The sequence below is a fragment of the Rhynchophorus ferrugineus genome, unplaced genomic scaffold, assembly GCF_030347505.1.
Source record: "Rhynchophorus ferrugineus isolate W39M unplaced genomic scaffold, kcgeb_rfMv2 rfM1, whole genome shotgun sequence".
Taxonomy (NCBI): domain Eukaryota; kingdom Metazoa; phylum Arthropoda; class Insecta; order Coleoptera; family Curculionidae; genus Rhynchophorus; species Rhynchophorus ferrugineus.
Window position 1 is genome coordinate 75,233,563 of NW_027472580.1, and position 11,933 is coordinate 75,245,495.

The following is an 11,933-nucleotide window of genomic DNA, read 5'->3' on the forward strand; positions in this document are numbered from 1 at the left end:
GCTCCCGTAATCGACGCTGTGGGAGGATCGATTGTTCGACGACGTGGTAGCTTATTTTCTTCGACGACGAGACGTTGGTAATTCTGGTACCTCGGCGCGAAGACATGGCGAGTTTACGGTGACTGCAATCGGTACCTAGCCTCTGGAGCTGCTCTGTGACTAATCCGTAGTCACATACGTTACGGTAATTCAAAGAAAACAAATAACGACGGTATCCCACCGAAACTGTCCAAAACCTTTCAAATAAAAATTTCTGCCATTATGACGGAGACGGCGAGCGAGGGAAGACATTATGATTTAAACTTAGCGCCGAAAGAAATGTTTAGCCGAGACGCTGATGATTAAACAGTGATGTAAAAATCTCGAAGAGTTCAAAAGATTGTGAAAGAAATAAAGTTTGGACAAAAAATTTTTAAAAAATGACACGGAAATAATGAAATGAAATTTAAGGTTCATTGTTCCAGCACTAAAGTAAAATTTAATGAGGAACAAATATTTGAATGAATGTAATGTTGAAGGAATAACGGTAAAATCGAAAACCAGAAAAACGTGTCGGGGTTGCCAGCTATTCGTTATCGGGTTTTAGTTGGCGTTGCTGGCACCCCGCCCGTGTTCAACATCAGGGATTATATTTCTGGGTATTTTGTAAACCGTTATTCCACAATGTAAAATTCGACATGCCTCAAGGTCGCTACAGTACAATCTAAGGGTCTAGTAGGAAGACAAAGTGCTCCTCTAATAGACTTGATGTGTATGCAGCACCCACGAAATCTTCCCATTTAAAACCAACCATATAGATAGTAAGGTAATTTACCCAAATTCTCATTCTCATTCCAAGAATTACCCAAGTGTTAGGGCGAAAAGCTGGTTTACTATGCAGGGGATAATATTTTCTTTATTTACCTTCATGGATAGGTCTATAGATATTTTGGAATATTGGCGTGGTGATATTGCCATGGTTATGTTGGCTGCAGTAGGGATTCTTGTCTTAATAGGATTGCAAATTCTGCGATATACTGAAGATAGACTTGTATGCTTTTTACATGTAGGTTGTTGCCTAAACTTCTGTAGAAGAAATAGGTGAACCGGCTCAACTCCGAATGAAATTTGAGGGAGCTTACATAGTTCATGAGAAGGAGCTCTCTCCGTGAACCAAGCGATGGAAATCTGCCTCACATTGAAGGCTGCCAATCGGATTAGTGTGGAATGTTCCCAGTATAAAAAAATGTGGAACACTTCACGAGTTTGTGTGTCATCTTTGCGTAGGGTTCATGCTAATTTTCTCTGTATCAGTCCAATTTTAGTATATGTACAGCCAAAGCGAGTACCTGAATAACCTTAATATAACCTATTTTTAATTGCTATTAAAACATGTTTTCTTTTATGCTGTCGGTACTCTCCCCAAATACCAAACCTCTGCAAGTAGAAAGTCAAACCGTTATAATAATATTTTCCAGCGGGTATTGATCTCCAGTAAACATATTTTGATAATTTGATTGTTGATCCTAATTAGTACGTTGGCACGTTACCACGATGTATTTCAAAATTTACTATTGAAACCTACGGGAACAGACTTATAGAGAGAAATATGAAAACATTTGTTGTAAATAATAAACTGTAACAGTTATTTTAGTTGTCAGAAAAATGAATTTACTGCAAATTGGTTAAAATACTATTTCAATAAATCCACCTAAGCTAAAGTGAAAAGAGCATGTTGAAAAGAAACGATGAGAATTTTGAATGCGATTCAAAAAATGTGGTGGTTTTTTAGGCGATAATTCAAATTAATACTCCACAATAAATTGGGGTGACACAAGCAAATCTTGAGGCCACTGTAGATCTATGATGTGTAATTATGGGGTAGCAAGTAATCTAAGATTTACGAGATTCAAACTTACAAAAACATAGTTCTCCGCAACTTTGCTAACGTCCCGAGGTAACTAAGAAATGAGGACATCCATAAAGATCTAAGGGTACCAACGGTCAGCAAAGAAATTAAAAAGTTGATGAGTGATCACAAAAACAAACTGCTCGACAACAGTTTGAAAGCCCGGAGGTTGAAGTGACAAAAACCCTTTGAACTAACAGATTTATGAAAAGTGTCTCCATGTCTCTATGAGCAGTGCCTCCATCAAATAATAATTATGGTACATTTATAAATAAAATAAATTTATAAAAAAATTATTTATAAGAAAATAGTAAGTGTTTTCAGTCAAATGCACGGTTCGACTGTTTTCTTCAATTCATGATATCAAACGAAGATGTACGAATTCTTTCCTGTATAAATTGCGAGAGAGGAAAGGACGGAGATAATTGCATGGGGCAGTTAATTTTATATGTGGTTATATTTTCCAACGGTAGTATAACCGAGACGGGGATGTACAAATTCCTTCACGAACTAACTTTAAAAAAGAAGAGTTAAATTTATAATGTAATTTTAAACGAAGTAGGATTACTTTTATATTTGAATGTTCTGTTGCTTTATAAAAATTAATGGAATTTTTCAATGGAATGGAATAATACCCCACAAATATTTTATTGCATTTTAATGTAACACGTTAAAATTGTTATTTTTAAGTAATATACTATAATAAATATAGACAATACAATAGAACTTAAACAATATCTAAAAATATCAACAATAACCATAAATACCTAATAATTATATAAAAATTAAACATACACCTAATCTTAGAAAAATAAAATTGATACCATGATATAATTAAAAATGATCTGAATGAAATGATATAAATTCTTTATTTATGATTGAACGGAAATATTTTTAACAGAAATTGAGAGAGTCTTAGATCTGGACTTACAAAACAATATGAAGGAAAACTTACTAGATAGTTTCTGATAAAAACTAGGTGTAATATAGTTGTGCCATGTGCTTTTAAACAAATAACATTACATTTATAATTTCAATTCCCAAAGTTATTAGATTAAGTATCAGTTAAGAACCAGCATCAATGTAGAATTAGAAAAATATATGCTTGCTCCGAGTTTATAAAATCATAGATAATATTTAAATAAATGACTGGAAAAAAATAGTATATTTCATTGTCAGTCGCTGTGATCAAACAAGTAGTTGCTATTTTTGGAGAATGATAGACAGAATTCGGTAAATTTCCGTAGTTTCCGCCTGATATCGGGACGATTCCATATACAAGCCATCGAGAGGTCCAACGAATCACAACGGCTATTTTGGGTTTGATGCTGGTACTCGTAAAGGTTTTGTTTTGTAAAGCTAAGAATTTTTTTGTTCATAGTTTATTTTATCATTGGGAACTATCGACTGAAAACAATCGAAAAAGTCCATAGTCGAAACAGTCGATAGTTAAAAAACTAGCGACCGAAAATAATAATTACTATTTTCAGTCAAATGCACGGTTCGACTGTTTTTTTTTTTTTTTTGAATTCGTGATATCAGACGAAGATGTACGAATTCTTTCTTGTATAAATTGCGAGAGAGGAAAGGGCGGAGATAATTGCTTGGGGCAGTTAATTTTATATGTGGTTATATTTTCCAACCGTAGTATAAGCGAGATGGGGATGTAGAAATTCCTTCACAAACTAACTTTAAAAAAGAAAAGGAAACAAATAATTACTGAATACTATTATAATAATAATACATAACATGCAATTTATAATGTAATTTTAAACGAAGTAGAATTACTTTTATATTTGAATGTTCTGTGGATCTGTAAAAAGGAATAAAATTTTTCTATGGAATAAAATAATACCCCACAAATGTTTTATTGCATTTTAATATGTTAATAGTGATTTTAAACAATATACTATATTAAATATAGACAATAGAACTTAAACAATATAACAATAACTAAAAAAAAATATCAACAATAACCATAAATACCTAATAATTATATAAAAATTAAACATATACCTAATCTTAGAAAAATAAAACTGATACCATGATATAACTAAAAGTGACCTGAATGAAATGATATAAATACTTTATTGAGAGTATAGCGACTGAAAACAGTCACTGGTAAAAAGTAGTAAAATTAGTCGAATGAAAATAGCGATTGAAGCAGTCGATAGTATAAAGTAGTCAAGTACTAAACAGTCGATAGTTAATTTCAGTCGATAGTTCCCAACACTAATATATACACTTAAAATATTTGGATTATAAATAGTAGACAGTAATGGATAAATCATTTGTGAATTCGATCTGTGAATATTGTCAAGAAGCTTTTATAACACAGTCTGAACGTACATATGAGGACATTCCATCCAGTTGCTATCTATTGAGTTGAATTGATTGATTGGATTAAATACTATACCAAATCCATTATATTTTAAGCATACTTGACCCTGCACAAATAAAAGTACAGAAAAATATGACTCAATATTCTTTATGTGATAATTCGTCATAAAACTTACAGCTCGTTAATTATATAGCTATTCTATAACATTAAAATTGAACAAGAAACATCGTAGTTTTGGCTCAGTTGAAGATTTTGAGGCTGACAAAAATAATATTGAAGGAACAAATTAATCCTCATTTCATAAGGCTGGGATTCCTATTTTCGTAAAAATATTAGCACATCTAAATTTGAGGGTAATCGATCACGAATTTACAAGCGTGTATCACAGAGTGAGAGGTGAGCGTTATTAAAATCTAAAATATGATAAAAATATGATTGCAGTAAAACTAGCTGGTAAAATAGATGCTATATTGGATGAAACTAGAGATAATTTAAGCAGTGACAATTTGGAAAGATCAGATTTATTGACTCATAAAGATTTATATAATATTTATATAATATTTAGGAAGGAAACACACCACTTTGTGTTTATTAACAAGCACTCAACAATTAACCAGGTCCACAGAATAACAGATGTTATTGAAAAAGCCTACGAAAGTCAAGTATTATGCTCAGTTATATTCTTAGATGTAGCACAAACCTTCGATAAGATTTAGCATGAAGGCCTTGTTTATAAACTACAGAAAATGCTACCAAAACAACACACCGAACTATTAGAATCAAACATTACAAACCAAATGTTTAGAGTCAAACAAGAAGAAGCTTACTTCACAATAAAAGAAGCTAAAGCAGGTGTACCACAAGGAAGTGTACTGGGACCGATGCTTTATCTACTTTACACTTGTGATGGAAAATAAAATGGAAAATATCATGATGGCTACATTTGCTGATGATACTGCGATTACAGCTGTGGGATACAATAGTGAAGAAGGCTTACGAAAATTACAACAGGCAAGTGACGATATAAATAATTGGACACATGCATGGAAAATAAGTATTAATGAAAGTAAATCTGTACATGTGTAGTTCATCTATAAACAGACCGTACAAGCACCAATAACATTAAATAACACTATCATTCCATATAGCAACAACGCTAAATATCTCGGAATGAATCTCGATGCAAAACTTCGCTGGAAAGAACATATAAAGAAGAAAGGAAAAGAACTGGAATTGAAATATAAGAAAATATACTGGCTAATTGGAGGAAAACCACAATTATCAGTACATAATAAATTGCTAGGACTGATTACCTATATCGAGTCCTTCAGATACCCACAGTCAGTCAAGAAATCAAGAGAATTGCAAGGGGGCATGAGGAAAGACTCCATTCTCATACAGATATTGAAATATTGCAACTTTTGGATACCACCAGAATAGGACACAGACTCAAAAGAATCAAACCATCTGATCTTGTGTAGTGTTGTGTAGTGAGGTGCATATATTAAAAAATTCAGCAGTGACATGTATAAACATTATTTCACCAGAGAATGAGTTATGGCCGATGGGTCCTCCTAGTTATATACCTAGATTTAAGTTAGCAAGACAAATTATAGGTTAGACGGAAACGACTAGTAACAATGTAATAATCAAATAATAATACAGAAAAAAATAATGATTTTAAAATGAAGATCTTTATAAAACGTTCTTTATACTACATTTTCTATGTACCAAAATATTTCCTCCACGAAAATATTAGGTTAATTTGTGAATTCAAGACAATTTATTCCATTTATATAATATTCTTCAAATCTTCCGATAATTTGCAATAACTTTCAACGTTGCAAATTCAAATCCATTCACGACAAAATTGTTCTGAATTAGATTCTATCAAAATATTTCTATCCTCAACAGTTGACAAAAATTTGTTAAAAAGACAGAATGTTGCGACAATTGGAGGACAATGAAAAAGTTACTATTGATTATAAACAATACGACTCTGAATAAAGATTCCTTTAAAATCAGTGTCATCCCAAATCATAATTATATTTAGTTGACCTATATACCGATATGCTTGTTTCTTAAACATTTTAAGAAATTTGTAATTAACAAATGTGTTGTTAAGAATTCAACTGATTATAAAATAATACTAAATATACAATATAAAATGTCACAAATTAAGAAACTGTAAAAAAGAAGAAATCAGCACCTAACTGAAGCTGTGGAATTCTAGTAGTGGACCTATGCTGAGCCTCGGCCAACAGATGGCAGGGCATGATATTGATTTTTCCAATCAAATCTAGATAATACTGGCGCATTCGCCATTTAATACTGAATGTATTTCGTTAGATGGGATGTAAATCAAATTTAAGGGGGTATTTTGGTCTAGAGACATCAATTATATATTAGTTTTGTTGAAATAAAATAAAAAAAGGCAAACAATTTTTTACTATTAATTTATTAGATATTTATTCTTTACTAATGTTAAAAGAATACCTAAAAGAAAAAGGTTATAGGCTGATGAAGTGGGATTCTCACAAAATGGCACGCTCTCATTGACAGGAATGCAACGTTTCTAATAATCTGAAAAAAAAGCATTTTTAGTATAGTGATGTGCTACTGTTATATACAGTAAATAAAAGTCATTTTTAGCAACATACGACTGTTCGATGGGGATTTTTTACATTTTTACTTTCGCATTTCCGAATTTTTTACAAATAGCAATAATCCATATTTTGTGGTGGTTTTATTTTGTTACGATAGGAGAATGTATTGAGAAGGCTCACACCAAATTTCAACTAAACCGATTCAGTAGAACTCGACATATTATGTTAATGTATAGTTTCGTTTTTAGAATCCCCGTAGCATATAGAAATCATGAGTCATTATATGTCTATCGATATTTTAATAAATTATTTAGAGGACAATAAAAATATAAAATATAATCGGTTTCACAACAATAAGCCAATGTGTTGTCCATCTACTTGGTTGTTATTGTATTTTTAGTAGGAGACCTTCAATCTGCAGGCGCTGCGTCCATCGCTCTACCCGAATTTGTTGCTCAGAAGATGTCCCATCACTTTAGCCTCCCATGCTGTCATTATCCTAATCTACTCACTGCCACTGCCAGCTCATTTATGTGTTGCGCAACTCTTACCTGATACTTTTAGCTAAAATGTATTATTTCCTTCTTTACTGCCCGCACACTGAGATCGATATACATACACATGCTACTCAGGCATTAAGTGTATTGAGCATTGTGAGCATGTTCCTCAAAGCCTTGTTCTGAAACCTTTCCAATATTTCCATATTGTTGTTGCTTGATGATAGATTTGTATACCATTATTTTGCTTTCGTTACTTACAGGGGAGTGTCGATCCGTTAATCAATACATACTACAGAGCCTGATATCAAGTTGTTTCCGCCTGGTCCACATGTGCTTCTGTCAAGTTTACCTACTATCCATATAAAGGCACAAGTATTTTGCATGTTCCTCCTGTGGCATGTTTTCATTGTATAATTTTACCGGCAGGCAGATTTTTTTCTCAGAGTAGAAGTGAAATCAGTGGACTTGGTTCGGTTTGCTTTTGTTATCCATTGGTTAAACCATTTCTTGACATTAATGAGATGGTTTTGGAGTTGGAGCGAAGCAGTTTTTGGATCAGAATGCACTGAAAGGACCAGTAGTGTCGTCAGTGTAAATAAGGTACAACACCGGTCCCCACAAGCTGCTCTGTAGGACAGCCGAACGTATTTCGTGCAAAGTAGATTAGTCGTCACTATATTTGATCATGAAGCTCCTTCGAATGAAGTAGGATCAGAGCATAATATGAAAGTGGAAGCGACTTATTTTAATTTTAGATGTCAGTCCATTATGCCAGACTTTGTCAAATGTTTAACTTCCTAAAAGGCAGCTGAGCAGTATAGTTCATTTTCCGGTGTACTTTTTCGTCCGTTCCATGATGCTCGCGGAATAAAAACTGTTGACTGGATTATGTTGTTTAGGTACCCTTTCATTCTGTTTAGAGTAAGTTTTTCCATTATTTTAGCAATTACTGGAAGTAGGCTTATAGGTCTATCTGAGGTCCTATCCTAGTGTTAGTTAGCCTACTTTGAGCATAACCACTTGCGTAATTTTCCTCTATACTGAGATGTTCGAAATTAAAGCATGCATTAAATACTTTGACGAGGCCCACAACCTCTTTAATTGTCGAGGTTATTTGATAAAAATATTCTAAGAGTCTATTTTCATAAGATATAAATTGAATCCAATAAAATGATGATGCAAATAGCAGTCACACAGGGCAACATCAGACTGTATCCCACTATCTCTATATAGTTCATGCAGACCTAGCTTATTTATATTTATCAGCAGTTTCCTGGGCATTTAATATATTTCTGATAAAATTATTGGTGTAGTGTGAATGTCTTTTAGTTTCCATCTTTTCTTTAACCACTCTTCTAAATATCCATATTTCGAGTAGGTTGACTTTAATAATTAGTTTATAATCTTTTACTGTAATATCTGATCTATTGTAATTGATATATTGCACTATAACCATAGTGTTGTATTGAAACCAATACAATTTTTTATCTGTTATTTTCGAAAACAGATTATGATGTATTATTTTAATAAAGTACTTCTTTGGATCATGAAATTTTAGCTTATCAGATATTTTTTGGTAGGTTATATTAGTCTCCTGAAATATAGTATTTAGTTTTGTTACTTTGGCATCATGTATACCTATAATTCTTTGGTCCTGTATGGCCATTAAGTGACCTGGATTATCATACTAAGCTTCTTTTTTTGTCACATTATAACTGATGGTAGTTCGATGAAAAAAAACATTTTTCATTCCTATGTCAATCAATTTTGTTCCTTTTTTAACATTACCAAGATATTTAAGCAAATTGCTTGCCATTATATGTTAACGTATTTGATATATTGTTGTCTTCATTGAACAATTCATTGCAACTATCTCGCAATTCAGTTTTGCCTTAAATCATTTAAAATATTTTCGACAAATTTACTCAGCTAGAACATTTTAGCCCCTAAAATACATTGTTTTTAATAGCTTTTACTTTATATTAGAACAGTAAGGAAACTTTATCAAGGCGTGAATTTTCCTCAAAAGTAATAATAGGCACCATTTAATTAAATAAAAGGTACTAAAATCGACTAATAGCTATAGATTATTGAAGGGGATAGCGAAATACTGAAAATACCCACCAATTAATTGTAATACCACCGATTTTATATTAATTGGTGAATTGTATTGAATAAATTTATGTTATTAACTGTGTTTTTGTTGTAGTAGTTGTAGCTAATTTATATAATGATACTTTGAATGAATTGATTTTAATTTATTGTACTCTTATGGACGTATGAGGTATGTAAAGTATTGTAAAGAGTATAGCTTACTATTTCTTAATTTTACTTACGGTTTTGCCTTTTGAGCTGCAGCTAATATACCAGACGTGATAATAACGATGTTAATTATATTTAGTTTATTGTACTATTATGGAAATGTGAGGCACCTAGAGCATGGTAAAACTTATTAAAGTTATTTAAGTGTTTGTTGATTTTAATTACCGGTTTGCATTCTGAGTTGTAGCTAATTTAATGTTTCTGATAATCTTTTTCTATATATTAATCGGCTTAGCGAAAATTTTGCCTCCCTTCTTGAGGAAACGGTGGCACCTGCAGGCGTGAGATTTGGCACGGTGGAAGTTTATACGGGAATAATCTTCAAGCCTAATATTTTGGTGTAATATGTACTACAAATGAGTAAATTCTAATAAGACGAAATACCCTCAAATCAAGAAACCAGGAATAGCCGACAGATCGGTAACACAAAATATATAAAAAATTATTTTAGGCCCTGGCCAACGCTTTGCTAGTTCCAACTTTAATTCGGTAGATTATTCGTCGTTTTTGTTGTACGTAAATCAACTATGGACGCATAATTAATTAAATCAAAATCTGGCAACGTTGTACCGCAAATTGCTGGCAGTAATTTTTTTACATTTGATACGATATTAACACGAAAAGTGAGCGTGTTGAAATATTATTAAACGAAGATATATAATTTTAAGCTAGTTTGTTATTGTTAGATTACAATTTAAGATTTTCTGTTATTTTCGGTTATTAGCGTACTGTTTGAGCCATTAAAGAATTGTTGCAGGTTTGGATAAAAAACGATTAAGAATAGTATCATGATGTAAAATTATATTTTACATTATTTGTAGAGGGAAAAATTTAATGTATCCGCTTTTTCTGAAGGCATGTATAGCTATGAAATGAAAACATATATAATCTAGACTAACAAAATTCGAGAATAATAAGAATAGTCTTTCCTTTTTGTTTACAATATATTTAGAATTGGGATTTAATTGATTACATTGATTTAATTTGATGTCTGGTGAATTGGGAGTAGCTAAAAAAAAATGTTTTTGCTTAAGGATTGATAGTAATTGATATAGTCATGGATACATATTATTTCATTATACTAGAAGTAATTCCAAAGGTGATTAATATTTTTATGTAAGTTTTAGTGATAGTAAGTTCTCATTCGTTTTAGGTTTCTCCAGTATATGCATTTACTAAGAAAACACTAAACAAATATTACAGGTAATAAATGCTTTAATTTATGCATCAAATATCATTGTTGAACATTAAAAATTAATTAAAAACAAATTAAAAATATTAAAATGAATGTTGAGAATATTAAGAATTATAAAGCAGTTTAATAGAATTTTAATTCTTCTTTTGTAAGTGATCTATTAATTCCCACGTGGACATATGACAAAATAAAAAGCAATAGATAATCTAAAGCCATAGAGGGCAAATTACAATCAAAGAGGGGACATAATCAAAGAATGGTTCAATTTTATTTAAAAATTTAACTAAATAAATTATTATATTAAGCAGTCTAGTGCATTTATTGTTTTGTAAATATATGTTTTAAGTGAGAAATATGGATAAAAGATAAATGGAATATGCAGCAGTTAAAATGGAACTAACCACATAACTTACATAGAAGGAATATATAGAGCAAGTAGAATAAACAATGAATTATTAATAGTAAATTGGTAAACATTTTAAAGCATAGATATATGTTAAAATGTTTAACGATTCATGTAAAAAGATATGTGACTATTTGATATTTTATTGTTTGAACTTTCTGTCAATTATTGCTATTGTTTACTTTATAGACCTAAGTTTTGACAAATCCATAGTTAATTTAATTATTGTGAACACATTCTTTAATATACATTTCTAATTAGTTTAAAATAAGTTATGTAATTCTTGTTGTTATTGTCTTAATATGCATGCTAGTAATGTCAAATATTAATTTCAAAAATGTTTTATTCATATATACTCTGTTTTTTACAAAAATGTATTACTTGATTTATTTTTATAACATAAAAGTAAAGAAATATCATAAAAGTATACCTATATTCTATGCTCTAAAGTTGTTACAGTTTTGAAAATGATCATATGATACTTTGTTATAATCTTTAGTGATGTAGTAAATTAAACTTATCGTCATATGTTATCAATATTTTGTTGATTATTGAAACTTAATAGAAATTATATTTTATTAAATATCATTTAAATAAAAATGTTATTAAGTATTAGTTTTTCGAGATAGTTATATTAATATGTTTTAATATAAAGACATTTATTATGTTAATTAATGT

General features: G+C 30.9%; 1 non-coding gene across 1 annotated transcript; it reads right to left on the bottom strand.

Annotated features, from left to right (window-relative positions):
* Nucleotides 1–1,221: 1,221 nt before the first annotated feature.
* Nucleotides 1,222–1,328, bottom strand: LOC143189388 (U6 spliceosomal RNA). Its single transcript, XR_013003847.1, has one exon. It is a non-coding gene; the product is annotated as a U6 spliceosomal RNA (small nuclear RNA).
* Nucleotides 1,329–11,933: the final 10,605 nt, after the last annotated feature.